The sequence below is a fragment of the Xiphophorus couchianus genome, chromosome 15 (genome assembly GCF_001444195.1).
Source record: "Xiphophorus couchianus chromosome 15, X_couchianus-1.0, whole genome shotgun sequence".
Taxonomy (NCBI): Eukaryota; Metazoa; Chordata; class Actinopteri; order Cyprinodontiformes; family Poeciliidae; genus Xiphophorus; species Xiphophorus couchianus.
Window position 1 is genome coordinate 21,294,269 of NC_040242.1, and position 25,424 is coordinate 21,319,692.

At 43.2% G+C, this 25,424-nt stretch overlaps 1 protein-coding gene, 1 long non-coding RNA gene and 33 other non-coding genes across 35 annotated transcripts in view; 1 reads left to right on the plus strand and 34 right to left on the minus strand.

Moving 5' to 3' along the window:
- Positions 1-62: 62 nt before the first annotated feature.
- Positions 63-135, minus strand: trnak-uuu (transfer RNA lysine (anticodon UUU)). Its single transcript has one exon. It is a non-coding gene; the product is annotated as a tRNA-Lys (tRNA).
- Positions 136-387: 252 nt separating this feature from the next.
- On the minus strand, positions 388-460 carry trnak-cuu (transfer RNA lysine (anticodon CUU)). The gene has a single exon. It is a non-coding gene; the product is annotated as a tRNA-Lys (tRNA).
- Positions 461-1,071: 611 nt separating this feature from the next.
- Positions 1,072-1,144, minus strand: trnak-uuu (transfer RNA lysine (anticodon UUU)). Its single transcript has one exon. It is a non-coding gene; the product is annotated as a tRNA-Lys (tRNA).
- A 252-nt stretch (positions 1,145-1,396) lies between these two features.
- On the minus strand, positions 1,397-1,469 carry trnak-cuu (transfer RNA lysine (anticodon CUU)). Its single transcript has one exon. It is a non-coding gene; the product is annotated as a tRNA-Lys (tRNA).
- A 268-nt stretch (positions 1,470-1,737) lies between these two features.
- Positions 1,738-1,848, minus strand: trnal-caa (transfer RNA leucine (anticodon CAA)). Its single transcript has 2 exons — positions 1,811-1,848; positions 1,738-1,783 (listed from the first exon to the last, which is right to left on the minus strand). It is a non-coding gene; the product is annotated as a tRNA-Leu (tRNA).
- A 232-nt stretch (positions 1,849-2,080) lies between these two features.
- On the minus strand, positions 2,081-2,153 carry trnak-uuu (transfer RNA lysine (anticodon UUU)). The gene has a single exon. It is a non-coding gene; the product is annotated as a tRNA-Lys (tRNA).
- A 252-nt stretch (positions 2,154-2,405) lies between these two features.
- Positions 2,406-2,478, minus strand: trnak-cuu (transfer RNA lysine (anticodon CUU)). Its single transcript has one exon. It is a non-coding gene; the product is annotated as a tRNA-Lys (tRNA).
- Positions 2,479-2,746: 268 nt separating this feature from the next.
- Positions 2,747-2,857, minus strand: trnal-caa (transfer RNA leucine (anticodon CAA)). Its single transcript has 2 exons — positions 2,820-2,857; positions 2,747-2,792 (listed from the first exon to the last, which is right to left on the minus strand). It is a non-coding gene; the product is annotated as a tRNA-Leu (tRNA).
- Positions 2,858-3,089: 232 nt separating this feature from the next.
- trnak-uuu (transfer RNA lysine (anticodon UUU)) lies at positions 3,090-3,162 on the minus strand. Its single transcript has one exon. It is a non-coding gene; the product is annotated as a tRNA-Lys (tRNA).
- A 936-nt stretch (positions 3,163-4,098) lies between these two features.
- On the minus strand, positions 4,099-4,171 carry trnak-cuu (transfer RNA lysine (anticodon CUU)). The gene has a single exon. It is a non-coding gene; the product is annotated as a tRNA-Lys (tRNA).
- A 268-nt stretch (positions 4,172-4,439) lies between these two features.
- On the minus strand, positions 4,440-4,550 carry trnal-caa (transfer RNA leucine (anticodon CAA)). The gene is made up of 2 exons: positions 4,513-4,550; positions 4,440-4,485 (listed from the first exon to the last, which is right to left on the minus strand). It is a non-coding gene; the product is annotated as a tRNA-Leu (tRNA).
- A 232-nt stretch (positions 4,551-4,782) lies between these two features.
- Positions 4,783-4,855, minus strand: trnak-uuu (transfer RNA lysine (anticodon UUU)). The gene has a single exon. It is a non-coding gene; the product is annotated as a tRNA-Lys (tRNA).
- A 252-nt stretch (positions 4,856-5,107) lies between these two features.
- Positions 5,108-5,180, minus strand: trnak-cuu (transfer RNA lysine (anticodon CUU)). Its single transcript has one exon. It is a non-coding gene; the product is annotated as a tRNA-Lys (tRNA).
- Positions 5,181-5,448: 268 nt separating this feature from the next.
- Positions 5,449-5,559, minus strand: trnal-caa (transfer RNA leucine (anticodon CAA)). The gene is made up of 2 exons: positions 5,522-5,559; positions 5,449-5,494 (listed from the first exon to the last, which is right to left on the minus strand). It is a non-coding gene; the product is annotated as a tRNA-Leu (tRNA).
- A 232-nt stretch (positions 5,560-5,791) lies between these two features.
- Positions 5,792-5,864, minus strand: trnak-uuu (transfer RNA lysine (anticodon UUU)). The gene has a single exon. It is a non-coding gene; the product is annotated as a tRNA-Lys (tRNA).
- Positions 5,865-6,116: 252 nt separating this feature from the next.
- trnak-cuu (transfer RNA lysine (anticodon CUU)) lies at positions 6,117-6,189 on the minus strand. The gene has a single exon. It is a non-coding gene; the product is annotated as a tRNA-Lys (tRNA).
- A 268-nt stretch (positions 6,190-6,457) lies between these two features.
- Positions 6,458-6,568, minus strand: trnal-caa (transfer RNA leucine (anticodon CAA)). Its single transcript has 2 exons — positions 6,531-6,568; positions 6,458-6,503 (listed from the first exon to the last, which is right to left on the minus strand). It is a non-coding gene; the product is annotated as a tRNA-Leu (tRNA).
- Positions 6,569-6,800: 232 nt separating this feature from the next.
- trnak-cuu (transfer RNA lysine (anticodon CUU)) lies at positions 6,801-6,873 on the minus strand. Its single transcript has one exon. It is a non-coding gene; the product is annotated as a tRNA-Lys (tRNA).
- A 267-nt stretch (positions 6,874-7,140) lies between these two features.
- On the minus strand, positions 7,141-7,251 carry trnal-caa (transfer RNA leucine (anticodon CAA)). Its single transcript has 2 exons — positions 7,214-7,251; positions 7,141-7,186 (listed from the first exon to the last, which is right to left on the minus strand). It is a non-coding gene; the product is annotated as a tRNA-Leu (tRNA).
- A 232-nt stretch (positions 7,252-7,483) lies between these two features.
- On the minus strand, positions 7,484-7,556 carry trnak-uuu (transfer RNA lysine (anticodon UUU)). The gene has a single exon. It is a non-coding gene; the product is annotated as a tRNA-Lys (tRNA).
- Positions 7,557-7,808: 252 nt separating this feature from the next.
- Positions 7,809-7,881, minus strand: trnak-cuu (transfer RNA lysine (anticodon CUU)). Its single transcript has one exon. It is a non-coding gene; the product is annotated as a tRNA-Lys (tRNA).
- A 268-nt stretch (positions 7,882-8,149) lies between these two features.
- On the minus strand, positions 8,150-8,260 carry trnal-caa (transfer RNA leucine (anticodon CAA)). The gene is made up of 2 exons: positions 8,223-8,260; positions 8,150-8,195 (listed from the first exon to the last, which is right to left on the minus strand). It is a non-coding gene; the product is annotated as a tRNA-Leu (tRNA).
- A 232-nt stretch (positions 8,261-8,492) lies between these two features.
- Positions 8,493-8,565, minus strand: trnak-uuu (transfer RNA lysine (anticodon UUU)). The gene has a single exon. It is a non-coding gene; the product is annotated as a tRNA-Lys (tRNA).
- A 249-nt stretch (positions 8,566-8,814) lies between these two features.
- trnak-cuu (transfer RNA lysine (anticodon CUU)) lies at positions 8,815-8,887 on the minus strand. The gene has a single exon. It is a non-coding gene; the product is annotated as a tRNA-Lys (tRNA).
- Positions 8,888-9,155: 268 nt separating this feature from the next.
- trnal-caa (transfer RNA leucine (anticodon CAA)) lies at positions 9,156-9,266 on the minus strand. Its single transcript has 2 exons — positions 9,229-9,266; positions 9,156-9,201 (listed from the first exon to the last, which is right to left on the minus strand). It is a non-coding gene; the product is annotated as a tRNA-Leu (tRNA).
- Positions 9,267-9,498: 232 nt separating this feature from the next.
- Positions 9,499-9,571, minus strand: trnak-uuu (transfer RNA lysine (anticodon UUU)). Its single transcript has one exon. It is a non-coding gene; the product is annotated as a tRNA-Lys (tRNA).
- A 252-nt stretch (positions 9,572-9,823) lies between these two features.
- On the minus strand, positions 9,824-9,896 carry trnak-cuu (transfer RNA lysine (anticodon CUU)). Its single transcript has one exon. It is a non-coding gene; the product is annotated as a tRNA-Lys (tRNA).
- A 268-nt stretch (positions 9,897-10,164) lies between these two features.
- trnal-caa (transfer RNA leucine (anticodon CAA)) lies at positions 10,165-10,275 on the minus strand. Its single transcript has 2 exons — positions 10,238-10,275; positions 10,165-10,210 (listed from the first exon to the last, which is right to left on the minus strand). It is a non-coding gene; the product is annotated as a tRNA-Leu (tRNA).
- Positions 10,276-10,507: 232 nt separating this feature from the next.
- trnak-uuu (transfer RNA lysine (anticodon UUU)) lies at positions 10,508-10,580 on the minus strand. Its single transcript has one exon. It is a non-coding gene; the product is annotated as a tRNA-Lys (tRNA).
- A 252-nt stretch (positions 10,581-10,832) lies between these two features.
- Positions 10,833-10,905, minus strand: trnak-cuu (transfer RNA lysine (anticodon CUU)). The gene has a single exon. It is a non-coding gene; the product is annotated as a tRNA-Lys (tRNA).
- Positions 10,906-11,157: 252 nt separating this feature from the next.
- trnak-cuu (transfer RNA lysine (anticodon CUU)) lies at positions 11,158-11,230 on the minus strand. Its single transcript has one exon. It is a non-coding gene; the product is annotated as a tRNA-Lys (tRNA).
- A 611-nt stretch (positions 11,231-11,841) lies between these two features.
- Positions 11,842-11,914, minus strand: trnak-uuu (transfer RNA lysine (anticodon UUU)). Its single transcript has one exon. It is a non-coding gene; the product is annotated as a tRNA-Lys (tRNA).
- Positions 11,915-12,166: 252 nt separating this feature from the next.
- trnak-cuu (transfer RNA lysine (anticodon CUU)) lies at positions 12,167-12,239 on the minus strand. Its single transcript has one exon. It is a non-coding gene; the product is annotated as a tRNA-Lys (tRNA).
- Positions 12,240-14,207: 1,968 nt separating this feature from the next.
- LOC114158266 (uncharacterized) lies at positions 14,208-23,333 on the minus strand. The gene is made up of 3 exons (XR_003598377.1): positions 23,320-23,333; positions 20,726-20,730; positions 14,208-14,334 (listed from the first exon to the last, which is right to left on the minus strand). It is a non-coding gene; the product is annotated as an uncharacterized LOC114158266 (long non-coding RNA).
- Positions 23,334-23,924: 591 nt separating this feature from the next.
- opn5 (opsin 5) overlaps positions 23,925-25,424 on the plus strand; it is a 33,690-nt gene continuing 32,190 nt past the window's right edge. The window contains exon 1 of the mRNA XM_028040662.1: positions 23,925-24,117. The gene's annotated coding sequence lies outside the window, so the exon portion shown is untranslated. The remainder of the gene's footprint in view (positions 24,118-25,424) is intronic.

Sequence of the window (25,424 nt, forward strand, 5' to 3'; positions counted from 1 at the left end):
GGGATATACAACCACTAGTCCACATTTCCCCATCAACAATGTAAAGTAAATCAATTTTGAAACGCCTAACGTGGGACTTGAACCCACGACCCTGAGATTAAAAGTCTCATGCTCTACCTACTGAGCTAGCCGGGCTTCAAGACAAGATCTATATTTGCTCGTAACAATGCAAACAAAGTTTATTTCCTAACTTGTACTAAAGTACTACAACAAAACACTGCTAATATTTTAGGCAGAAATGCTATCAGCAAATGTAGACCTCTCTCAACTGAATTTAAACATAACAACAAGTGTTTAAACGAGACCGCTCTGATGGCAGAGAGTAAGTGTCATGAAGTACTGGGCCACATAAACCCATTAAGAAAATAAAGTAGGTCAAATTAGAAACTCCCAACGTGGGGCTCGAACCCACGACCCTGAGATTAAGAGTCTCATGCTCTACCGACTGAGCTAGCCGGGCTTTCCTGGCAAGCAATTTATTCACCATCGACGGTGCAAAAAAGTGGATTCAGCGGCTACATTAGAATCGGCCGGGTAGATCGGGAGTCTGCAGCAATTTTCCATAAAACTGGTCTTACGTGACATATAAAATACTGTCAGACCATAAAAGAATCTTGTGCAGAGTCTGTCATGTGCATATGGAAGGAAGAATCAAATTAGCCACCACATTTACAAGGGAAGAATTTTCACACCATGAAATTTGCTCTAGAGATCAATCGCATAAGTATTGTCAGGAGTGGGATTCGAATCCACGCCTCCATTAGGAGACCAGAAACCTCTCCAGGAAGTAAGGGGTAACACCTTGAGTATGGCGCCTTCGACCGCTCGGCCATCCTGACCTGTGTTGCTCCATACTTAGAAGGTACAAAGGCACTAGGCCTAATCTTGACGGCTTTTTCAATGTACTCGCAGTACTAAAACAAACAAATTGTGACTTGTTTTGCCAAAGGGCTATGAGTAAATGTAGACCTCTATCAATAGCATTCAAACATTGGTTCTGCAAGGTTGAGGGATATACAACCACTAGTCCACATTTCCCCATCAACAATGTAAAGTAAATCAATTTTGAAACGCCCAACGTGGGACTTGAACCCACGACCCTGAGATTAAAAGTCTCATGCTCTACCTACTGAGCTAGCCGGGCTTCAAGACAAGATCTATATTTGCTCGTAACAATGCAAACAAAGTTTATTTCCTAACTTGTACTAAAGTACTACAACAAAACACTGCTAATATTTTAGGCAGAAATGCTATCAGCAAATGTAGACCTATCTCAACTGAATTTAAAAATAACAACAAGTGTTTAAACGAGACCGCTCCGATGGCAGAGAGTAAGTGTCATGAAGTACTGGGCCACATAAACCCATTAAGAAAATAAAGTAGGTCAAATTAGAAACTCCCAACGTGGGGCTCGAACCCACGACCTTGAGATTAAGAGTCTCATGCTCTACCGACTGAGCTAGCCGGGCTTTCCTGGCAAGCAATTTATTCACCATCGACGGTGCAAAAAAGTGGATTCAGCGGCTACATTAGAATCGGCCGGGTAGATCGGGAGTCTGCAGCAATTTTCCATAAAACTGGTCTTACGTGACATATAAAATACTTTCAGACCATAAAAGAATCTTGTGCAGAGTCTGTCATGTGCATATGGAAGGAAGAATCAAATTAGCCACCACATTTACAAGGGAAGAATTTTCACACCATGAAATTTGCTCTAGAGATCAATCGCATAAGTATTGTCAGGAGTGGGATTCGAACCCACGCCTCCATTAGGAGACCAGAAACCTCTCCAGGAAGTAAGGGGTAACGCCTTGAGTATGGCGCCTTCGACCGCTCGGCCATCCTGACCTGTGTTGCTCCATACTTAGAAGGTACAAAGGCACTAGGCCTAATCTTGACGGCGTTTTCAATGTACTCGCAGTACTAAAACAAACAAATTGTGACTTGTTTTGCCAAAGGGCTATGAGTAAATGTAGACCTCTATCAATAGCATTCAAACATTGGTTCTGCAAGGTTGAGGGATATACAACCACTAGTCCACATTTCCCCATCAACAATGTAAAGTAAATCAATTTTGAAACGCCCAACGTGGGACTTGAACCCACGACCCTAAGATTAAAAGTCTCATGCTCTACCTACTGAGCTAGCCGGGCTTCAAGACAAGATCTATATTTGCTCGTAACAATGCAAACAAAGTTTATTTCCTAACGTGTACTAAAGTACTACAACAAAACACTGCTAATATTTTAGGCAGAAATGCTATCAGCAAATGTAGACCTCTCTCAACTGAATTTAAACATAACAACAAGTGTTTAAACGAGACCGCTCCGATGGCAGAGAGTAAGTGTCATGAAGTACTGGGCCACATAAACCCATTAAGAAAATAAAGTAGGTCAAATTAGAAACGCCCAACGTGGGGCTCGAACACACGCCCCTGAGATTAAGAGTCTCATGCTCTACCGACTGAGCTAGCCGGGCTTTGGTGGCAACCAATTTATTCACCATCGACGGTGCAAAAAAGTGGATTCAGCGGCTACATTAGAATCGGCCGGGTAGATCGGGAGTCTGCAGCAATTTTCCATAAAACTGGTCTTACGTGACATATAAAATACTGTCAGACCATAAAAGAATCTTGTGCAGAGTCTGTCATGTGCATATGGAAGGAAGAATCAAATTAGCCACCACATTTACAAAGGAAGAATTTTCACACCATGAAATTTGCTCTAGAGATCAATCGCATAAGTATTGTCAGGAGTGGGATTCGAACCCACGCCTCCATCAGGAGACCAGAAACCTCTCCAGGAAGTAAGGGGTAACGCCTTGAGTCTGGCGCCTTCGACCGCTCGGCCATCCTGACCTGTGTTGCTCCATACTTAGAAGGTACAAAGGCACTAGGCCTAATCTTGACGGCTTTTTCAATGTACTCGCAGTACTAAAACAAACAAATTGTGACTTGTTTTGCCAAACGGCTATGAGTAAATGTAGACCTCTATCAATAGCATTCAAACATTGGTTCTGCAAGGTTGAGGGATATACAACCACTAGTCCACATTTCCCCATCAACAATGTAAAGTAAATCAATTTTGAAACGCCCAACGTGGGACTTGAACCCACGACCCTGAGATTAAAAGTCTCATGCTCTACCTACTGAGCTAGCCGGGCTTCAAGACAACATCTATATTTGCTCGTAACAATGCAAACAAAGTTTATTTCCTAACTTGTACTAAAGTACTACAACAAAACACTGCTAATATTTTAGGCAGAAATGCTATCAGCAAATGTAGACCTCTCTCAACTGAATTTAAACATAACAACAAGTGTTTAAACGAGACCGCTCCGATGGCAGAGAGTAAGTGTCATGAAGTACTGGGCCACATAAACCCATTAAGAAAATAAAGTAGGTCAAATTAGAAACGCCCAACGTGGGGCTCCAAACCACGACCCTGAGATTAAGAGTCTCATGCTCTACCGACTGAGCTAGCCGGGCTTTCCTGGCAACCAATTTATTCACCATCGACGGTGCAAAAAAGTGGATTCAGCGGCTACATTAGAATCGGCCGGGTAGATCGGGAGTCTGCAGCAATTTTCCATAAAACTGGTCTTACGTGACATATAAAATACTGTCAGACCATAAAAGAATCTTGTGCAGAGTCTGTCATGTGCATATGGAAGGAAGAATCAAATTAGCCACCACATTTACAAAGGAAGAATTTTCACACCATGAAATTTGCTCTAGAGATCAATCGCATAAGTATTGTCAGGAGTGGGATTCGAATACACGCCTTCATCAGGAGACCAGAAACCTCTCCAGGAAGTAAGGGGTAACGCCTTGAGTCTGGCGCCTTCGACCGCTCGGCCATCCTGACATGTTTTGCTTCATACTTAGAAGGTACAAAGGCACTAGGCCTAATCTTGACGGCTTTTTCAATGTACTCGCAGTACTAAAACAAACAAATTGTGACTTGTTTTGCCAAAGGGCTATGAGTAAATGTAGACCTCTATCAATAGCATTCAAACATTGGTTCTGCAAGGTTGAGGGATATACAACCACTAGTCCACATTTCCCCATCAACAATGTAAAGTAAATCAATTTTGAAACGCCCAACGTGGGACTTGAACCCACGACCCTGAGATTAAGAGTCTCATGCTCTACCGACTGAGCTAGCCGGGCTTTTCTGGCAACCAATTTATTCACCATCGACGGTGCAAAAAAGTGGATTCAGCGGCTACATTAGAATCGGCCGGGTAGATCGGGAGTCTGCAGCAATTTTCCATAAAACTGGTCTTACGTGACATATAAAATACTGTCAGACCATAAAAGAATGTTTTGCAGAGTCTGTCATGTGCATATGGAAGGAAGAATCAAATTAGCCACCACATTTACAAAGGAAGAATTTTCACACCATGAAATTTGCTCTAGAGATCAATCGCATAAGTATTGTCAGGAGTGGGATTCGAACCCACGCCTCCATCAGGAGACCAGAAACCTCTCCAGGAAGTAAGGGGTAACGCCTTGAGTCTGGCGCCTTCGACCGCTCGGCCATCCTGACCTGTTTTGCTCCATACTTAGAAGGTACAAAGGCACTAGGCCTAATCTTGACGGCTTTTTCAATGTACTCGCAGTACTAAAACAAACAAATTGTGACTTGTTTTGCCAAAGGGCTATGAGTAAATGTAGACCTCTATCAATAGCATTCAAACATTGGTTCTGCAAGGTTGAGGGATATACAACCACTAGTCCACATTTCCCCATCAACAATGTAAAGTAAATCAATTTTGAAACGCCCAACGTGGGACTTGAACCCACGACCCTGAGATTAAAAGTCTCATGCTCTACCTACTGAGCTAGCCGGGCTTCAAGACAACATCTATATTTGCTCGTAACAATGCAAACAAAGTTTATTTCCTAACTTGTACTAAAGTACTACAACAAAACACTGCTAATATTTTAGGCAGAAATGCTATCAGCAAATGTAGACCTCTCTCAACTGAATTTAAACATAACAACAAGTGTTTAAACGAGACCGCTCCGATGGCAGAGAGTAAGTGTCATGAAGTACTGGGCCACATAAATCCATTAAGAAAATAAAGTAGGTCAAATTAGAAACACCCAACGTGGGGCTCGAACCCACGACCCTGAGATTAAGAGTCTTATGCTCTACCGACTGAGCTAGCCGGGCTTTGTTGGCAACCAATTTATTCACCATTGACGGTGCAAAAAAGTGGATTCAGCGGCTACATTAGAATCGGCCGGGTAGATCGGGAGTCTGCAGCAATTTTCCATAAAACTGGTCTTACGTGACATATAAAATACTGTCAGACCATAAAAGAATCTTGTGCAGAGTCTGTCATGTGCATATGGAAGGAAGAATCAAATTAGCCACCACATTTACAAAGGAAGAATTTTCACACCATGAAATTTGCTCTAGAGATCAATCGCATAAGTATTGTCAGGAATGGGATTCGAACCCACGCCTCCATCAGGAGACCAGAAACCTTTCCAGGAAGTAAGGGGTAACGCCTTGAGTCTGGCGCCTTCGACCGCTCGGCCATCCTGACCTGTGTTGCTTCATACTGAGAAGGTACAAAGGCACTGGGCCTAATCTTGACGGCTTTTTCAATGTACTCGCAGTACTAAAACAAACAAATTGTGACTTGTTTTGCCAAAGGGCTATGAGTAAATGTAGACCTCTATCAATAGCATTCAAACATAGGTTCTGCAAGGTTGAGGGATATACAACCACTAGTCCACATTTCCCCATCAACAATGTAAAGTAAATCAATTTTGAAACACCCAACGTGGGACTCGAACCCACGACCCTGAGATTAAAAGTCTCATGCTCTACCTACTGAGCTAGCCGGGCTTCAAGACAAGATCTATATTTGCTCATAACAATGCAAACAAAGTTTATTTTCTAACTTGTACTAAAGTACTACAACAAAACACTGCTAATATTTTATGCAGAAATGCTATCAGCAAATGTAGACGTCTCTCAACTGAATTTAAACATAACAACAAGTGTTTAAACGAGACCGCTCCGATGGCAGAGAGTAAGTGTCATGAAGTACTGGGCCACATAAACCCATTAAGAAAATAAAGTAGGTCAAATTAGAAACGCCAAACGTGGGGCTCCAACCCACGACCCTGAGATTAAGAGTCTCATGCTCTACCGACTGAGCTAGCCGGGCTTTGCTGGCAACCAATTTATTCACCATCGACGGTGCAAAAAAGTGGATTCAGCGGCTACATTAGAATCGGCCGGGTAGATCGGGAGTCTGCAGCAATTTTCCATAAAACTGGTCTTACGTGACATATAAAATACTGTCAGACCATAAAAGAATCTTGTGCAGAGTCTGTCATGTGCATATGGAGGGAAGAATCAAATTAGCCACCACATTTACAAGGGAAGAATTTTCACACCATGAAATTTGCTCTAGAGATCAATCGCATAAGTATTGTCAGGAGTGGGATTCGAACCCACGCCTCCATCAGGAGACCAGAAACCTCTCCAGGAAGTAAGGGGTAACGCCTTGAGTCTGGCGCCTTCGACCGCTCGGCCATCCTGACCTGTTTTGCTCCATACTTAGAAGGTACAAAGGCACTAGGCCTAATCTTGACGGCTTTTTCAATGTACTCGCAGTACTAAAACAAACAAATTGTGACTTGTTTTGCCAAAGGGCTATGAGTAAATGTAGACCTCTATCAATAGCATTCAAACATTGGTTCTGAAAGGTTGAGGGATATACAACCACTAGTCCACATTTCCCCATCAACAATGTAAAGTAAATCAATTTTGAAACGCCCAACGTGGGACTTGAACCCACGACCCTGAGATTAAGAGTCTCATGCTCTACCGACTGAGCTAGCCGGGCTTTCCTGGCAACCAATTTATTCACCATCGACGGTGCAAAAAAGTGGATTCAGCGGCTACATTAGAATCGGCCGGGTAGATCGGGAGTCTGCAGCAATTTTCCATAAAACTGGTCTTACGTGACATATAAAATACTGTCAGACCATAAAGAATGTTTTGCAGAGTCTGTCATGTGCATATGGAAGGAAGAATCAAATTAGCCACCACATTTACAAAGGAAGAATTTTCACACCATGAAATTTGCTCTAGAGATCAATCGCATAAGTATTGTCAGGAGTGGGATTCGAACCCACGCCTCCATCAGGAGACCAGAAACCTCTCCAGGAAGTAAGGGGTAACGCCTTGAGTCTGGCGCCTTCGACCGCTCGGCCATCCTGACCTGTTTTGCTCCATACTTAGAAGGTACAAAGGCACTAGGCCTAATCTTGACGGCTTTTTCAATGTACTCGCAGTACTAAAACAAACAAATTGTGACTTGTTTTGCCAAAGGGCTATGAGTAAATGTAGACCTCTATCAATAGCATTCAAACATTGGTTCTGCAAGGTTGAGGGATATACAACCACTAGTCCACATTTCCCCATCAACAATGTGAAGTAAATCAATTTTGAAAAGCCCAACGTGGGACTTGAACCCACGACCCTGAGATTAAAAGTCTCATGCTCTACCTACTGAGCTAGCCGGGCTTCAAGACAAGATCTATATTTGCTCGTAACAATGCAAACAAAGTTTATTTCCTAACTTGTACTAAAGTACTACAACAAAACACTGCTAATATTTTAGGCAGAAATGCTATCAGCAAATGTAGACCTCTCTCAACTGAATTTAAACATAACAACAAGTGTTTAAACGAGACCGCTCCGATGGCAGAGAGTAAGTGTCATGAAGTACTGGGCCACATAAACCCATTAAGAAAATAAAGTAGGTCAATTTAGAAACGCCCAACGTGGGGCTCCAACCCACGACCCTGAGATTAAGAGTCTCATGCTCTACCGACTGAGCTAGCCGGGCTTTCCTGGCAACCAATTTATTCACCATCGACGGTGCAAAAAAGTGGATTCAGCGGCTACATTAGAATCGGCCGGGTAGATCGGGAGTCTGCAGCAATTTTCCATAAAACTGGTCTTACGTGACATATAAAATACTGTCAGACCATAAAAGAATCTTGTGCAGAGTCTGTCATGTGCATATGGAAGGAAGAATCAAATTAGCCACCACATTTACAAAGGAAGAATTTTCACACCATGAAATTTGCTCTAGAGATCAATCGCATAAGTATTGTCAGGAGCGGGATTCGAACCCACGCCTCCATCAGGAGACCAGAAACCTCTCCAGGAAGTAAGGGGTAACGCCTTGAGTCTGGCGCCTTCGACCGCTCGGCCATCCTGACATGTGTTGCTCCATACTTAGAAGGTACAAAGGCACTAGGCCTAATCTTGACGGCTTTTTTAATGTACTCGCAGTACTAAAACAAACAAATTGTGACTTGTTTTGCCAAAGGGCTATGAGTAAATGTAGACCTCTATCAATAGCATTCAAACATTGGTTCTGCAAGGTTGAGGGATATGCAACCACTGGTCCACATTTCCCCATCAACAATGTAAAGTAAATCAATTTTGAAACGCCCAATGTGGGACTTGAACCCACGACCCTGAGATTAAAAGTTTCATGCTCTACCTACTGAGCTAGCCGGGCTTCAAGACAAGATCTATATTTGCTCGTAACAATGCAAACAAAGTTTATTTCCTAACGTGTACTAAAGTACTACAACAAAACACTGCTAATATTTTAGGCAGAAATGCTATCAGCAAATGTAGACCTCTCTCAACTGAATTTAAACATAACAAGTGTTTAAACGAGACCGCTCCGATGGCAGAGAGTAAGTGTCATGAAGTACTGGGCCACATAAACCCATTAAGAAAATAAAGTAGGTCAAATTAGAAACGCCCAACGTGGGGCTCGAACCCACGACCCTGAGATTAAGAGTCTCATGCTCTACCGACTGAGCTAGCCGGGCTTTCCTGGCAACCAATTTATTCACCATCGACGGTGCAAAAAAGTGGATTCAGCGGCTACATTAGAATCGGCCGGGTAGATCGGGAGTCTGCAGCAATTTTCCATAAAACTGGTCTTACGTGACATATAAAATACTGTCAGACCATAAAAGAATCTTGTGCAGAGTCTGTCATGTGCATATGGAAGGAAGAATCAAATTAGCCACCACATTTACAAAGGAAGAATTTTCACACCATGAAATTTGCTCTAGAGATCAATCGCATAAGTATTGTCAGGAATGGGATTCGAACCCACGCCTCCATCAGGAGACCAGAAACCTTTCCAGGAAGTAAGGGGTAACGCCTTGAGTCTGGCGCCTTCGACCGCTCGGCCATCCTGACCTGTGTTGCTCCATACTGAGAAGGTACAAAGGCACTGGGCCTAATCTTGACGGCTTTTTCAATGTACTCGCAGTACTAAAACAAACAAATTGTGACTTGTTTTGCCAAAGGGCTATGAGTAAATGTAGACCACTATCAACAGCATTCAAACATTGGTTCTGCAAGGTTGAGGGATATATAACCACTAGTCCACATTTCCCCATCAACAATGTAAAGTAAATCAATTTTGAAACGCCCAACGTGGGACTTGAACCCACGACCCTGAGATTAAAAGTCTCATGCTCTACCTACTGAGCTAGCCGGGCTTCAAGACAACATCTATATTTGCTCGTAACAATGCAAACAAAGTTTATTTCCTAACTTGTACTAAAGTACTACAACAAAACACTGCTAATATTTTAGGCAGAAATGCTATCAGCAAATGTAGACCTCTCTCAACTGAATTTAAACATAACAACAAGTGTTTAAACGAGACCGCTCCGATGGCAGAGAGTAAGTGTCATGAAGTACTGGGCCACATAAACCCATTAAGAAAATAAAGTAGGTCAAATTAGAAACACCCAACGTGGGGCTCCAACCCACGACCCTGAGATTAAGAGTCTCATGCTCTACCGACTGAGCTAGCCGGGCTTTGTTGGCAACCAATTTATTCACCATCGACGGTGCAAAAAAGTGGATTCAGCGGCTACATTAGAATCGGCCGGGTAGATCGGGAGTCCGCAGCAATTTTCCATAAAACTGGTCTTACGTGACATATAAAATACTGTCAGACCATAAAAGAATCTTGTGCAGAGTCTGTCATGTGCATATGGAAGGAAGAATCAAATTAGCCACCACATTTACAAAGGAAGAATTTTCACACCATGAAATTTGCTCTAGAGATCAATCGCATAAGTATTGTCAGGAGTGGGATTCGAACCCACGCCTCCATCAGGAGACCAGAAGCCTCTCCAGGAAGTAAGGGGTAACGCCTTGAGTCTGGCGCCTTCGACCGCTCGGCCAGCCTGACCTGTGTTGCTCCATACTTAGAAGGTACAAAGGCACTAGGCCTAATCTTGACGGCTTTTTCAATGTACTCGCAGTACTAAAACAAACAAATTGTGACTTGTTTTGCCAAAGGGCTATGAGTAAATGTAGACCTCTATCAATAGCATTCAAACATTGGTTCTGCAAGGTTGAGGGATATACAACCACTAGTCCACATTTCCCCATCAACAATGTAAAGTAAATCAATTTTGAAACGCCCAACGTGGGACTTGAACCCACGACCCTGAGATTAAAAGTCTCATGCTCTACCTACTGAGCTTGCCGGGCTTCAAGACAAAATCTATATTTGCTCGTAACAATGCAAACAAAGTTTATTTCCTAACTTGTACTAAAGTACTACAACAAAACACTGCTAATATTTTAGGCAGAAATGCTATCAGCAAATGTAGACCTCTCTCAACTGAATTTAAACATAACAACAAGTGTTTAAACGAGACCGCTCCGATGGCAGAGAGTAAGTGTCATGAAGTACTGGGCCACATAAACCCATTAAGAAAATAAAGTAGGTCAAATTAGAAACGCCCAACGTGGGGCTCCAACCCACGACCCTGAGATTAAGAGTCTCATGCTCTACCTACTGAGCTAGCCGGGCCTGATGATTAGATCTATATTTGCTCGTAACAATGCAAACAAAGTTTATTTCCTAACTTGTACTAAAGTACTACAACAAAACACTGCTAATATTTTAGGCAGAAATGCTATCAGCAAATGTAGACGTCTCTCAACTGAATTTAAACATAACAACAAGTGTTTAAACGAGACCGCTCCGATGGCAGAGAGTAAGTGTCATGAAGTACTGGGCCACATAAACCCATTAAGAAAATAAAGTAGGTCAAATTAGAAACGCCCAACGTGGGGCTCCAACCCACGACCCTGAGATTAAGAGTCTCATGCTCTACCGACTGAGCTAGCCGGGCTTTGTTGGCAACCAATTTATTCACCATCGACGGTGCAAAAAAGTGGATTCAGCGGCTACATTAGAATCGGCCGGGTAGATCGGGAGTCTGCAGCAATTTTCCATAAAACTGGTCTTACGTGACATATAAAATACTGTCAGACCATAAAAGAATCTTGTGCAGAGTCTGTCATGTGCATATGGAAGGAAGAATCAAATTAGCCACCACATTTACAAAGGAAGAATTTTCACACCATGAAATTTGCTCTAGAGATCAATCGCATAAGTATTGTCAGGAGTGGGATTCGAATACACGCCTCCATCAGGAGACCAGAAACCTCTCCAGGAAGTAAGGGGTAACGCCTTGAGTCTGGCGCCTTCGACCGCTCGGCCATCCTGACCTGTGTTGCTCCATACTTAGAAGGTACAAAGACACTAGGCCTAATCTTGACGGCTTTTTCAATGTACTCGCAGTACTAAAACAAACAAATTGTGACTTGTTTTGCCAAAGGGCTATGAGTAAATGTAGACCTCTATCAATAGCATTCAAACATTGGTTCTGCAAGGTTGAGGGATATACAACCACTAGTCCACATTTCCCCATCAACAATGTAAAGTAAATCAATTTTGAAACGCCCAACGTGGGACTTGAACCCACGACCCTGAGATTAAAAGTCTCATGCTCTACCTACTGAGCTAGCCGGGCTTCAAGACAAAATCTATATTTGCTCGTAACAATGCAAACAAAGTTTATTTCCTAACTTGTACTAAAGTACTACAACAAAACACTGCTAATATTTTAGGCAGAAATGCTATCAGCAAATGTAGACGTCTCTCAACTGAATTTAAACATAACAACAAGTGTTTAAACGAGACCGCTCCGATGGCAGAGAGTAAGTGTCATGAAGTACTGGGCCACATAAACCCATTAAGAAAATAAAGTAGGTCAAATTAGAAACGCCCAACGTGGGGCTCCAACCCACGACCCTGAGATTAAGTGTCTCATGCTCTACCGTCTGAGCTAGCCGGGCTTTGGTGGCAACCAATTTATTCACCATCGACGGTGCAAAAAAGTGGATTCAGCGGCTACATTAGAATCGGCCGGGTAGATTGGGAGTCTGCAGCAATTTTCCATAAAACTGGTCTTACGTGACATATAAAATACTGTCAGACCATAAAAGAATCTTGTGCAGAGTCTGTCATGTGCATATGGAAGGAAGAATCAAATTAGCCACCACATTTACAAAGGAAGAATTTTCACACCATGAAATTTGCTCTAGAGATCAATCACATAAGTATTGTCAGGAGTGGGATTCGAGTAAATGTAGACCTCTGTCAATAGCATTCAAACATCGCAGCAATGACGTGGTCATGCTCTCCCGACTGAGCTAGCTGGGGGTTGGTGGTAGCCTGTTTATTCACCATCACCAATGTCAGGAGTGGGATTCGAACCCATGCCTCCATCAGGAGACCTGAAACCAGGAAGTAAGTGGTAAAGCCTTGAGTCTGGCACCTTCGACCATTCGTCTGCCTGACTTGTTTTGGTGTACGCTTAGAAGGTCCAAAGGCACTGGGCCTAATCTACAGGGTTTTTTCATCAGAAACATAAATTAAGTCAAATTAGAAACGCCCAACGTGGAGCTAAAACGCCAGGCTTTGGTTGCAATCCTTTCACTCAGCAGTGCCAATGTAGACAAAGTTAACTCTGTAGCTAAATCACCGTCGCCAATATAGGTCGGTCATTTGACTGAGCTAGCCAGGCTTGATGACAAGCTTTTCATTTACACGCGCCAATGCAAATAAATTGGTTCCCCTAGCTTGTACTATAGTACGACGACAAAATACTACTTATATTTTTTGCCAAACGACAACAATGTAGACCTCTATCAATAAAATTTAAACATAACAGTAAATATTTCAACAAAGTTGATAGATTTTCATCCATATTTCAAAAAGTAGTGGGCCACATTCACCCATCCTGAAGGTAACCAAAGTCAAATTAGAACTTCTCAATGTTAGGCTCGTAATCTCGACCTTTAGCTTTAGATTCTCATTCTCTGCCTACTGAGCTATCTATGCCCAGTGATTCTTTTATACGGTAAAGCACCCATTTAAGTACTACTGATCAAGCTATATTTATTTTTGATTATTTTGTGAAGATCACCTCTCATTTTGACATGGAATGCTTTTTGGAAAAAATGTCCGAATTTTGTTGTATCATGTTGATTTGTAACCGAAATAAAAATGATTACTTTCTATAAAGGATGTATAACTTGTTCACCAAAACTGTCCTTTTGCGTTTTTTATTAAATTCAGCAACTGCAAAATAGGAAATACAGCTTTGCTTTTGAATAGAAAAAAAAAATAAATACAGAGAACCATTGATTAACAGTTTTGTTCAATAAACGTATCATGTGAAATGTTTCCTGATGATGAGTTATGTTTTTTTTTTTTTCCTCCCCTCATTTTAGAAAAACACAAGAGGAGAAAAGGTTCATTCAGATTTCTAGCTGGGAACTAACAAGTTGTAAATACTCCAAGATCCCATTCTGGGAATTTTTTGGTACCAACATTCTGAGAAAAATCTTTGACCCCGATTACACTGGATGTCTAAACAAGATACGTTACTGTTTGGTTAAAAGACCATGACCCAAGCTGAGATCACAGGATACAAGTGGAGGAGTTGATTTTAGAACAACGGACAATGTCCTCCTTGTTTGTAAGTTTGTGGTAATAAATAAGACAATGACTTCAGGCAGCTCTACCTTGACAAACATCCTCTTTGCTTATAGACTGCTTTTAGTTCCTGGACTGGGTTGCAGAGGGAGTGAATTCAATATGCTGACTCTCTGAATTTAGGGGTATTCCAAACCTCTCCTACAAGTATTTCTGCATAGCCAAGTACTGAAAGCTGTGAATGCTGTTGTGGAAAAAATAAAAATAAAAAATGTACCAAGCTCTTGTCAGGTGAAATCAGGTTTATTCATATATTCTGCACAATACAGAGAGCTTGTAAGACAATCAATAATGAAGCAGGTCGGGGTGAAAAGCTCTGCCAGGCAGATATGAGTTTTATATCAAGGATAAGGAATTAAAAACAAGGGATGAGACAGTCTGGTTCATATGCTTATTCCTTAGAGCAGGCATGTCCAAAGTCCAGCCCGGGGGCCAATCACGGCCCGCGGTCAGATTTCATACGGCCCGCAGCTTCGGTCTTATAATGTATTATTTATGGCCCGCCTGCACTGTGAAACAGAATAAACAAATCATAAAACTTGAAACTGTAATTCCTCCTTTCACCAAATGGTGGCAGCACCACTTTAATACTATCAGTCTCTGCCTCCATGCAGCGAACCGCTCTCCACTCATTTCTGCCATGGCCACTGCAAAGAAAACAAGTTGACAGTGAGGGCCGCCGCTTTCAAGAGAGATGGGAATTACAATACTTCTTCACTGAAAATCAAGGCAATTGTGCTTGTCTAATTTGTAATGAGACGGTTGCCTTGTTTAAGGATTTCAACGTAAAGAGACACTACCAGAGTAAACATGCTAACACATACAACAAGCTAACAGGAAGTGACCGTGCTGAAAAAAAAAAGCAGCTCCAAGCTGCACTGGCATCACAACAGCGATTCTTCACGCGGGCCTGTGAGTCAAAAGAAAATACCACCAAAGCAAGCTACGAAGTGGCCATCCATCCATCCATCCATCTTCTTCCGCTTATCCGAGGTCGGGTCGCGGGGGTAGCAGCTTCAGAAGGGAGGCCCAGACTTCCCTCTCCCCAGCCACTTCTTCCAGCTCCTCCGGGGGAATCCCGAGGCGTTCCCAGGCCAGCCGAGAGACATAGTCCCTCCAGCGTGTCCTGGGTCTTCCCCGGGGCCTCCTCCCGGTGGGACGTGCCCGGAACACCTCACCAGGGAGGCGTCCAGGAGGCATCCTGACCAGATGCCCAAGCCACCTCAACTGGCTCCTCTCGATGTGAAGGAGCAGCGGCTCTACTCTGAGTCCCTCCCGGATGACTGAGCTTCTCACCCTATCTCTAAGGGAGAGCCCAGCCACCCTACGGAGAAAACCCATTTCGGCCGCTTGTATCCGCGATCTCGTTCTTTCGGTCATGACCCAAAGCTCATGACCATAGATGAGGGTGGGAACGTAGATCGACCGGTAAATCGAGAGCTTCGCTTTTTGGCTCAGCTCTCTCTTCACCACGACGGACCGGTACAGCGCCCACTTAACGGCAGACGCTGCACCAATCCGCCTGTCGATCTCCCGCTCCCTTCTTCCCCCATTCGTGAACAAGATCCCGAGATACTTGAACTCCTCCACTTGGGGCAGGACACCCCCCCTGACCCGGAGAAGGCACTCTACCCTTTCCGGCTCAAGACCATGGCCTCGGATTTGGAGGCACTGATCCCCATCCCGGCCGCTTCACACTCGGCTGCGAACCGATCCAGCGAGAGCTGCAGATCACGATCTGATGAAGCCAAAAGGACCACATCGTCTGCGAAAAGCAGAGATGAGATCCTGAGGCCACCAAATCGGATCCCCTCAACACCTTGGCTGCGCCTAGAAATTCTGTCCATGAAAGTGATGAACAGAATCGGTGACAAAGGGCAGCCCTGGCGGAGTCCAACTCTCACCGGAAACGAGCCCGACTTACTGCCGGCAATGCGGACCAGACTCTGACACCGGTCATACAGGGACCTGACAGCCCGTATCAAAGGGCCCGGTACCCCATACTCCCGGAGAACCCCCCACAGGGCTCCCCGAGGGACACGGTCGAACGCCTTCTCCAAGTCCACAAAACACATGTAGACTGGTTGGGCGAACTCCCATGCACCCTCCAGGACCCTGCTGAGGGTGTAGAGCTGGTCCAGTGTTCCACGACCAGGACGAAAACCACACTGCTCTTCCTGAATCCGAGGTTCGACTATCCGACGGACCCTCCTCTCCAGGACCCCTGAATAGACCTTGCCAGGGAGGCTTAAGAGTGTGACCCCTCTATAATTGGAGCACACCCTCCGGTCCCCCTTTTTGAACAGGGGGACCACCACCCCAGTCTGCCAATCCAGGGGAACTGCCCCCGATGTCCATGCGATATTGCAGAGTCGCGTCAACCAACACAACCCTACAACATCCAGAGCCTTAAGGAACTCCGGGCGGATCTCATCCACCCCCGGGGCCTTGCCACCGCGGAGCTTTTTAACCACCTCGGCGACCTCGCCCCCAGAGATTGGAGAGCCCAACCCAGAGTCCCCAGGCTCCGCTTCCTCAGTGGAAGGCATGTTGGTGGGATTGAGGAGGTCTTCGAAGTACTCTGCCCACCGGCCCACAACGTCCCGAGTAGAGGTCAGCAGCACACCATCCCCACTATAAACAGTGTTGGTGCTGCACCGCTTCCCCCCCCTGAGACGCCGGATGGTGGACCAGAATCACCTCGAAGCCGTGCGGAAGTCTTTCTCCATGGCCTCTCCAAACTCCTCCCACACCCGAGTTTTTGCCTCAGCAACCGCCCGAGCCGCATGCCGCTTCGCCCGCCGGTACCCATCAGCTGCTTCCGGAGTCCCACAGGCCAAAAAGGCTCGATAGGACTCCTTCTTCAGCCTGACGGCATCCCTCACCGAAGGTGTCCACCAACGGGTTCGAGGGTTGCCGCCGCGACAGGCACCGACAACCTTGCGGCCACAGCTCCGATCGGCCGCCTCGACAATGGAGGCACGGAACACGGTCCACTCAGACTCCATGTCCCCCACCTCCCCCGGGACGTGTTCGAAGTTTTGCCGGAGATGGGAGTTAAAGCTCCGTCTCACAGGGGATTCCGCCAGACGTTCCCAGCAGACCCTCACAACACGTTTGGGCCTGCCAGGTCTGACCGGCTTTCGCCCCCGCCACCGGAGCCAACTCACCACCAGGTAGTGGTCAGTGGACAGCTCCGCACCTCTCTTCACCCGAGTGTCCAAGACATACGGCCGCAGATCCGATGAAACGATGACAAAGTCGATCATCGAACTGCGGCCTAGGGTGTCCTGGTGCCAAGTGCACATATGGACACCCTTATGCTTGAACATGGTGTTCGTTATGGACAATCCATGGCGAGCACAGAAGTCCAGCAACAGAACACCGCTCGAGTTCAGGTCGGGTGGGCCGTTCCTCCCAACCACGCCCCTCCAGGTCTCACTGTCGTTGCCCACGTGAGCGTTGAAGTCCCCCAGCAGAACAAGGGAGTCCCCAGGAGGAGCACTCTCCAGTACCCCCTCTAAGGACTCCAAAAAGGGTGGGTAATCTGAACTGTCGTTCGGCCCGTAAGCACAAACGACAGTCAGAACCCGTCCCCCCACCCGTAGGCGGAGGGATCCTACCCTCTCGTTCACCGGGGTAAACCCCAACGTACAGGCGCCGAGATGGGGAGCAACAAGTATGCCCACTCCTGCCCGACGTCTCTCTCCCTGGGCAACTCCAGAGTGGAAGTATGTCCAGCCCCTCTCAAGGAGACTGGTTCCAGAACCAGAGCCATGCGTCGAGGTGAGACCGACTATTTCTAGCCGGAACCTCTCGACCTCACGCACTAGCTCCGGCTCCTTCCCCACCAGAGAGGTGACATTCCACGTCCCAAGAGCCAGTTTCTGCAACCGAGGATCGGACCGCCAGGGTCCCCTCCCTTGGCCGCCACCCATCACACAGTGCACCCGACCCCTTTGGCCCCTCCCACGGGTGGTGGGCCCATGGGAGGGGGGGCCCATGTTTCCTCTTCGGGCTGAGCCCGGCCGGGCTCCATGGGTAAAAGCCCGGCCACCAGACGCTCGCCATCGTGCCCCCCCTCCAGGCCTGGCTCCAGAGTGGGGCCCCGGTGACCCGCGTCCGGGCGAGGGAACACCAAGTCCAAGGTTTTCCTTCATCATTGGGGTCTTCGGGCTGCACTTTGTCTGGTCCCTCACCTAGGACCTGTCTGCCTTGGGTGACCCTACCAGGGGCATGAAGCCCCAGACAGCATAGCTCCTAGGATCATTGGGGCACTCAAACCCCTCCACCACGATAAGGTGGCAGCCCATGGAGGAGACGAAGAGGCCATGTTAATAGCTAAACATGGCAAACCTGATCAATGTTTGATCAATGTTTCACGAAGTGGCCATGTTAATAGCTAAACATGGCAAACCTTTTACTGAAGATACATTTATCAAAGACTGTGTTATGAAAATGGTGGAGAACATTTTGCCCTGAGAAGAAGCAAGAATTTGAGAAAAATGTTTGCCTGGCATGTAACAGTGTGGCACTGAGAGTTGAGGACATGAAACTGAATGTTTTGAACGGCAACGTCTGTCACTATCAGCAGTGAAGAGCCAAAAGAACATTTATGCACTTGGATTTATGGCACTTATTTTTATTAAACTCTTGAGTAAAATTTGGTTATGAACCTGTAGATGTGATACAAACTATTACTTTCTGAAAGATATTGTAAATGACAAGAGCAAAATTCACTTGTTTTAAGATTTAATAATAACAGACAACTTTGCATTACTTATAACTGCTGTTTAAAATGTTCTTGAGGCAAAGATATTTTTAAACTCATGTAAATTTAAGGTATTTCATACAGTTTGTTCAATGTTATCTGACTCCAGATATGAAAGAAAGGCAGAATTTGTGTTTTTAGAGTTGTTCTCATTTGCCTGAGTGGCTTATATTTGGTTATTTTGTCATTTGAAAAATAAAGATAATTGTGACAATGAAAATTGTTTTATAACAGTGTGTATTTGCATGAAACGTTTGTAGTTAAAAAATGTCCGAACAAACTATTGGCCCCCGGGCATCTTCACTTTATCAAATCTGGCCCTCTTTGCAAAAAGTTTGGACACCCCTGCCTTAGAGAAACTCCTACAATTATGAAGTTCTTTTGTTTTTGCTTTTGTTTTTCCTCTAATTCATGTAAAGCACTTCAAATGCCATGTTGCTGAAAATGTGCTATATAAATAAAATGACCTTACTTTACCTTTCAGCAACCAGGCAGATCAAAGTGCTTTACATCATATAAACATCATACAGTCACCAGATGTGAAATAGGCAATAAACATTACATTTTGTCAAATGCCATCATCACAATCATCAATACACATCAAATGTGTTGATCAATGTTTCACTTGTTTCACTATAAATCAGAGGCAGCTCTAAACAGCTCGGGATTTTAGCCTCGGTTTAAAGGAAGTCTGTGTTTCAGCTGTTCTGCAGTTTTCTGGACATTTGTTCCAGATTTGTGGTTCAGCAGCATTCCAGATCAGCTGCAGCAATCTGATCTGATTTGATTTTTTATTTATTTTTTTTTCAGGCAAACTTGTTGCTGTAGTCCATGTGACTATAGATAAACGCAATGAAGAGTTTCTCTAGATCTTGCTGAGACATCAGTCCTTTTTATCCTTCAAGGAGATAGACGGCCAACTTTGTAACTGTCTTTATGTGACTCTGGAGGTTCAGGTCAGAGTTTATCACGACACCCAAATTTCGGGCCCGATCACTTAGCTTCTAACTGTAATAATTGCAATATCCTGTTGAGAAAAAAATCTGTGTTTTCCTTTATCTCTTTTAGGTAGTGGCAAAGCTAAAGCTAAAGGAAATGACATGTTAAGAAACACCCTCAACGCTAAGATTAAAGGAAAGAGAACGTCCTCTTTAGGGCGTAGCTTAGATAGAGGCTAACAAAGACAATTACACTGTTGCTTGATGCCATTATGTCCTACTGGCTCCTAAAAGTAGCATAAAAAATGGACCAGCTGTATTTTGGTATTAATAAATGGAATTAATGAATTCAACTCACTAACCCTTCTTCAACCTCATACATCAAGAACTTAGCATGGAGAACGGCTTATTCTCCACAATACATACAACAGCTAACCACCTACACACCCCACAAATACAGCCACAAAATCTACACGTGACACAAAGGTGGGCTGTGTTTTCCGTAGCAGCGATTAGACTGCTAAGAGATGAAGTCTGCAGATTAACTGGTCATTAAACACCAAAAAGCCAAAAGAACACCTTCTTCATTTCATTTGTAAGCATGAAGAGCAGCTAATATAGATAAAGACGAGGCGGAGAGGTATTCAGCTTTTCTTAACCACATCAGCAGAAACTTCAAGTAGACCGTCAACTAGAAAACTCTGGTCAAAAGCTCCCAACAAATAGGATTTCCTTAGCATTCTAAGGAAGTTCAATCTTTCCAATGACCTGCTGTTCAGTGGAAAACACTCTGACCTACTGTGTTACAGCTTGCATCTTCAGACTGAGGAACCAAATTCAACTAAAAGCGACTTGGGCACTGAACTGTATTCCTCCATTCCCATCTCTTGTTATAATAATACTTTGTGAATTGTGGAGCGAAATGCTACAGCTTGCTGTAAATGCTCTTAGCTGAACTCTTACACTCTGTGCACAATTGAGCTGATGGAAATAAATAAAGAACATTTTTATGTGGTTGGTTGTTTAATTAGCGTAATGATGCATTTCAGAGTAATGTCGTGCAACACTGAACCAGCTCTTTGTAAAGCTGTTGCACTTTGTACACTTGAAAATAACTTTAAAACACATTTTTAAAGAATTCTAAGTGATATAAGAAAAATGGAGGAACAACTCCGAACCCGAATGGGTCAAATCTTTGATGAAATGACTTTTTTTTATTGTGACTGACTTGTTATCCCACTTGAATTGATGCAAAAGGAAGCCACTGCCATAAATAAGTTGTAAAAAGATCAGATAAATTAATTAGTCAAAGGATTTTTTAAAATGTTATTTAATGTTTTACAGCTACAATTGTTAACTTTTTCTGCCCCTTATTTTAAAAACACAGCATACTTAGAAAATCTGTTTTTCTTATTCTCAGAGAAGTTTCTAATATCATTGACTTGGAACAACTAAGTAACTAAGTATGTTTTTCACATAAACTGATGCAATTACGGTATTATGTCAAGATAGCAAAGCATTTCCTTTTCAGAGTATGAAATTCTCTGTTTGGTTTTGGATGCTAGACGTCATTATAAAACTACTTCCTGTCGTCTTCTTCTTCATGGTTTACGCCGGCAGCAACATCCGTTTGTTGATCATCTGACTTGTGTGATGTGAAAAAGGTATTTCCATTGCAGTTTTGCAAAAGAAAACAATTTTGATATGGCCCCAAAAAAAGAAAAAAAATAGAAACACCTCATTCTAGCGCCAAATTGGAAATTTATTTTTAAAGTATCAAATGAGGCAATTATATAGTCAATGGAAACACAGCTACTGAGACAAAGACCAGAGCTATCAGCATTCGATGGCAAAACTTTAAATTTGATGCTCAAAGATGATTTTCACATAATTCCACTATGTTTAAGGTGGATACACAGAAGAAATTCACTCTGGATCTTTAAAACCAGTAGAGACGTCAAGCTATCAGCAGCTTGAAAAGCAGCAATAGATTGATTGATTTAGGAGAGCAGATAACAAAAGCACTCCTCACTTTTCTGATTTTTCATTTGTAAGTAATGTTGATTGATCATTTTCCTTCCACTTTGCATTTATGTACTAACCTGTGTTTGTTCACCCTGCAGGATCCAACTAAATATATATATTTTTTGTTGGAACAAGGAAAACCATGCTAAAAAGGTCAAGAGTTATGAATATGTAGCCATATTGGCCCACATGTAGTTTCTATAGATAAGCACAAAACCACCCTGGAAAAAGGACAAATGAGGCAGTGTATTAATCTTGTTGCCTTCAGGACTGTAGGAAATTTCCTTTCTGATGTTTGACTGCCTCAGTGTTTTTGTTTTCATTCAGCCACCCAGAGTTCAGCATCCGTCATGCTTTTCCAACTTCAGCACACACACACACACACACACACACACCTTCTGCTTGCTGGTGAAGTGAGACTCAAAGCGGCATGAACCAGACAGGAAACAGTACAGCTTCATTTCAAAGTTGGTCACTTTCTCTTTAAAGATTAATATCGTACCTTGTCAGTTAGCATGCATGCACAAATGTTTTCCATATTAAAGACAGCATTTTTTTTTTTTTACAATCATTTGTAATGTTTTCAAAGCTTTCTCTATGTGTTGTATCTGAAGTGATAGCAGTAAGCTAACCCATCTAAAGTCAGAGGCGCTGTAGTTTAACTTCTTACAATTCAAAATTAGGTTAGGAAACAGACCAGTGTTTAAAAGTAGCATTTTAATACAACCATGAGCATTTCCAAATAAAAAAGGGACAAATTTTATAATGCTGACATAAATGCCGATAAACAGTTGGAGGAAAGATTGGAAAAATGTTTGGCTGTACTAGCTGTTCCCTGCTCCCTTGGCCTTTGGTCCATCAAACATCGGGTAGCACTGGATCATGCAGATTGGGGAGAAGAAGAGGGACTGAATTCTCTGCACACCTAAAAATCTTAAAATCCTGTCAAATGAATCTGTTAGGACTGTTGCAGTTTAACTTTGTAAAAGTCAGCTGTGATTTCTCCCAGGACCAGGAGATGCAGCATCACTTGACAACTTGTGAGTCTCATCCTCCCACATTCTTCTGTCTTTTCCCAAACAGCATCTGAATGAAGCTAGTATCTGAATCCAGTTTCTGAAGCACTGCATATTTAACCTTTGTCCAGGAATTTGGACAAAGGTTAAATACTTATTTAATATACACCATGCTGCCTCGCCCCAGACGTAGCTCTCTAACGTATTGGCTGTATTTGGAAGAACGACATACTCCACATGATTTGATCGTCGTCATGAACTGGGTTTGAGGAGCACATGACCACTGGGAAGAAGGAATGTATGAACAATGGATAGATGGTCATTGGTGGGTTTGAGTGTAACAGGACTGAATTTTATTCAATAACACTTTCACTTCCTCACAACGAGTTAGATTCTCTTCTGCCTTTAAATCTGATTCAATTCTGTGGCACAGCTGCATTTTCCATTAAACATAAAATTCCACAACTTGAAATGACAAAAATGAAGTTGTTCAATAGTTTTAGTGCTAACATGAAGTGGTTTTTTCAGGTGTGGAAATAGAAGTATTTTGCAAAACAGCAACGGAAACAGTTTTTTCCACATCAAATGTGATCAACAGCCAAGAGTTACTACTGTTGAAAATGACGAAGAAAACAACAGGAAGTGTTAGGAGGATGATGTTTTATTTATGCTGTTTTCAGACATTGTGCAGCTGGCTCCATAAGAGCTCTCACAACATCACACAGTTCATAAAAAAGTTGTGTGGAATTATATATGTTTAATTTATGACTCTTCTGAAAAAATGCCGACTACAATTTTCCCAAAACACGGCACATGTAGCCGCTCCCAAGTAGGCGGGGCTTGTCGCTTCAACCCCTATTGAATACGCCGACGTCTCCTCTGATTGGCTGAATTCTGAATATACCTCATGCAACTGTTTACTGTCGCTGCTATGATATTTAAGGTCTTATCCCATGAACAAACTTGTTCACATGTGATTTTAATTTAATTTCTTACTTTATGGAAACGCTGCAATTACAAAATTAATTTTTTCAACAAATATTTCTGAAACACAGCTACGGTTGGAAACACTTCTGGCATTTACGACAAGATAAGACTAGGTTGTGTATCAGCAAGCGAATGGTGAAGGAAAAATAAATAAATAAATAAATAAATAAATAAATGGCTTTTATTTTGAAAGGCGTTACCGGAAGCCAGCGCGGCTCTGACGCTTAATAGCACAGAATGACGGTCTCGCGCCAGTCTGACTGATGCGCCGCCGTTGCTGCGCCGCAGTTAACGGGTCAGAGTCAGCGCGTGTCCGCGGCTCAGAGACCTTATCGCGTCATCCACGCAGTTTCCAGCTCTGTGGAGCAGGAAGACAGGCAGCTCACGGGGGGACACGGAACTTAAAGTGGGATGACATCTGAGCGATGAACAGAGGGTGAGTTATAAAGGCAAAAATCTCTTCAGGACCGTTTAAAGTACAGACTTTAAACTAATTATTCCATCTTTTGTTGAAAACCAAGAAGAAGATTGAGAAAATTGAAGTGTGTTTGTTTAGCTTAGTAATGTGCTATTGTAAAGCAATGGCTATGAAGGGTTTTCCTTTTGTAATTCAGTCAGAAAGGATGAAAAAGATTAATTTTCTCTATATTAAAACCATAATACTTTCTTGATGACGACAAAGTTTGGAGTCTGGAGATATGTTTTGGCTTTTTCTTTTCTTTTTTTTTTTTAAAGATGATCTATAAAAGCTCTATTTTGATTTAAACCGAGATCTTATGGGAACTTGAATTGTGTTAAAGTAGAAAAGATTCATACATAACAGGTGTCATCTTTGAGATTTACTGCCTGACATGTTGTGATGTTGACTTAAGGTCTCTGTGTATACACGGTGTTCCAAATTATTATGCAAGTGATATTTTCTCAGATTTTCTTAAATGGTCAATGCAAATGATGGTCAGTATAATTTTCAAGTCATGAACTATTACAGTATAAATCAAATTTTACTGAAGATGAGAACAGTATTTTCTTTCAAAAATAAAAAACTCAAAACTCACTGTTCCAAATAATTCTGCACAGCAGATTTTCTGAACATTTTATGGATTATAAAGAACTGCAAATGGTCATTCTTTGAATGTGCAGCATTAAATGGTCACATGTACTAAAATCAAAAGCTATTTCAATCAAAAGCATCTTAACAGACTGAGTTACATGTTAACAAAGGATCTTCTTTGATATCACAGCACAATTCTTGATCCATTGAACTTGTGAGTTTGTGGAAAGTTTCTGTTGAATCTTTGCAGGATGTCAGAAAACCTTCCTAGAGCTGCTGGTTTGATATGAACTGCATTTCACCCTCAGATCTTCTGCTTGAGGAAACTCCAAAGGTTCTCAATAGGGTTGAGGTCAGAGGTCAGAGGAGGATGGTGACCACACCATGAGTTTCTCATAGCAGCCAATGACACAGTGGTATTCCTTGCAGCATGAGATGGTGCATTGTGATGCATGAAAATGATTTTGCTACTGAAGATGTGGCTCTTCTTCTTGAACCATGAAAGAAAGTGATCAGTCAGAAAGTCCATATACTTTGCTGAGGTCATTTTCACACCTTCATGGACTCTGAAGGACCAATGATTCTCTCCCCATGATTTCGGCCCAAAGCATGACTCCACCACCTCCTTGCTGACGTCATAAATCTAATGGCACAACAAAAAATTTAATCTGTATGACACTTAAATCCAATTT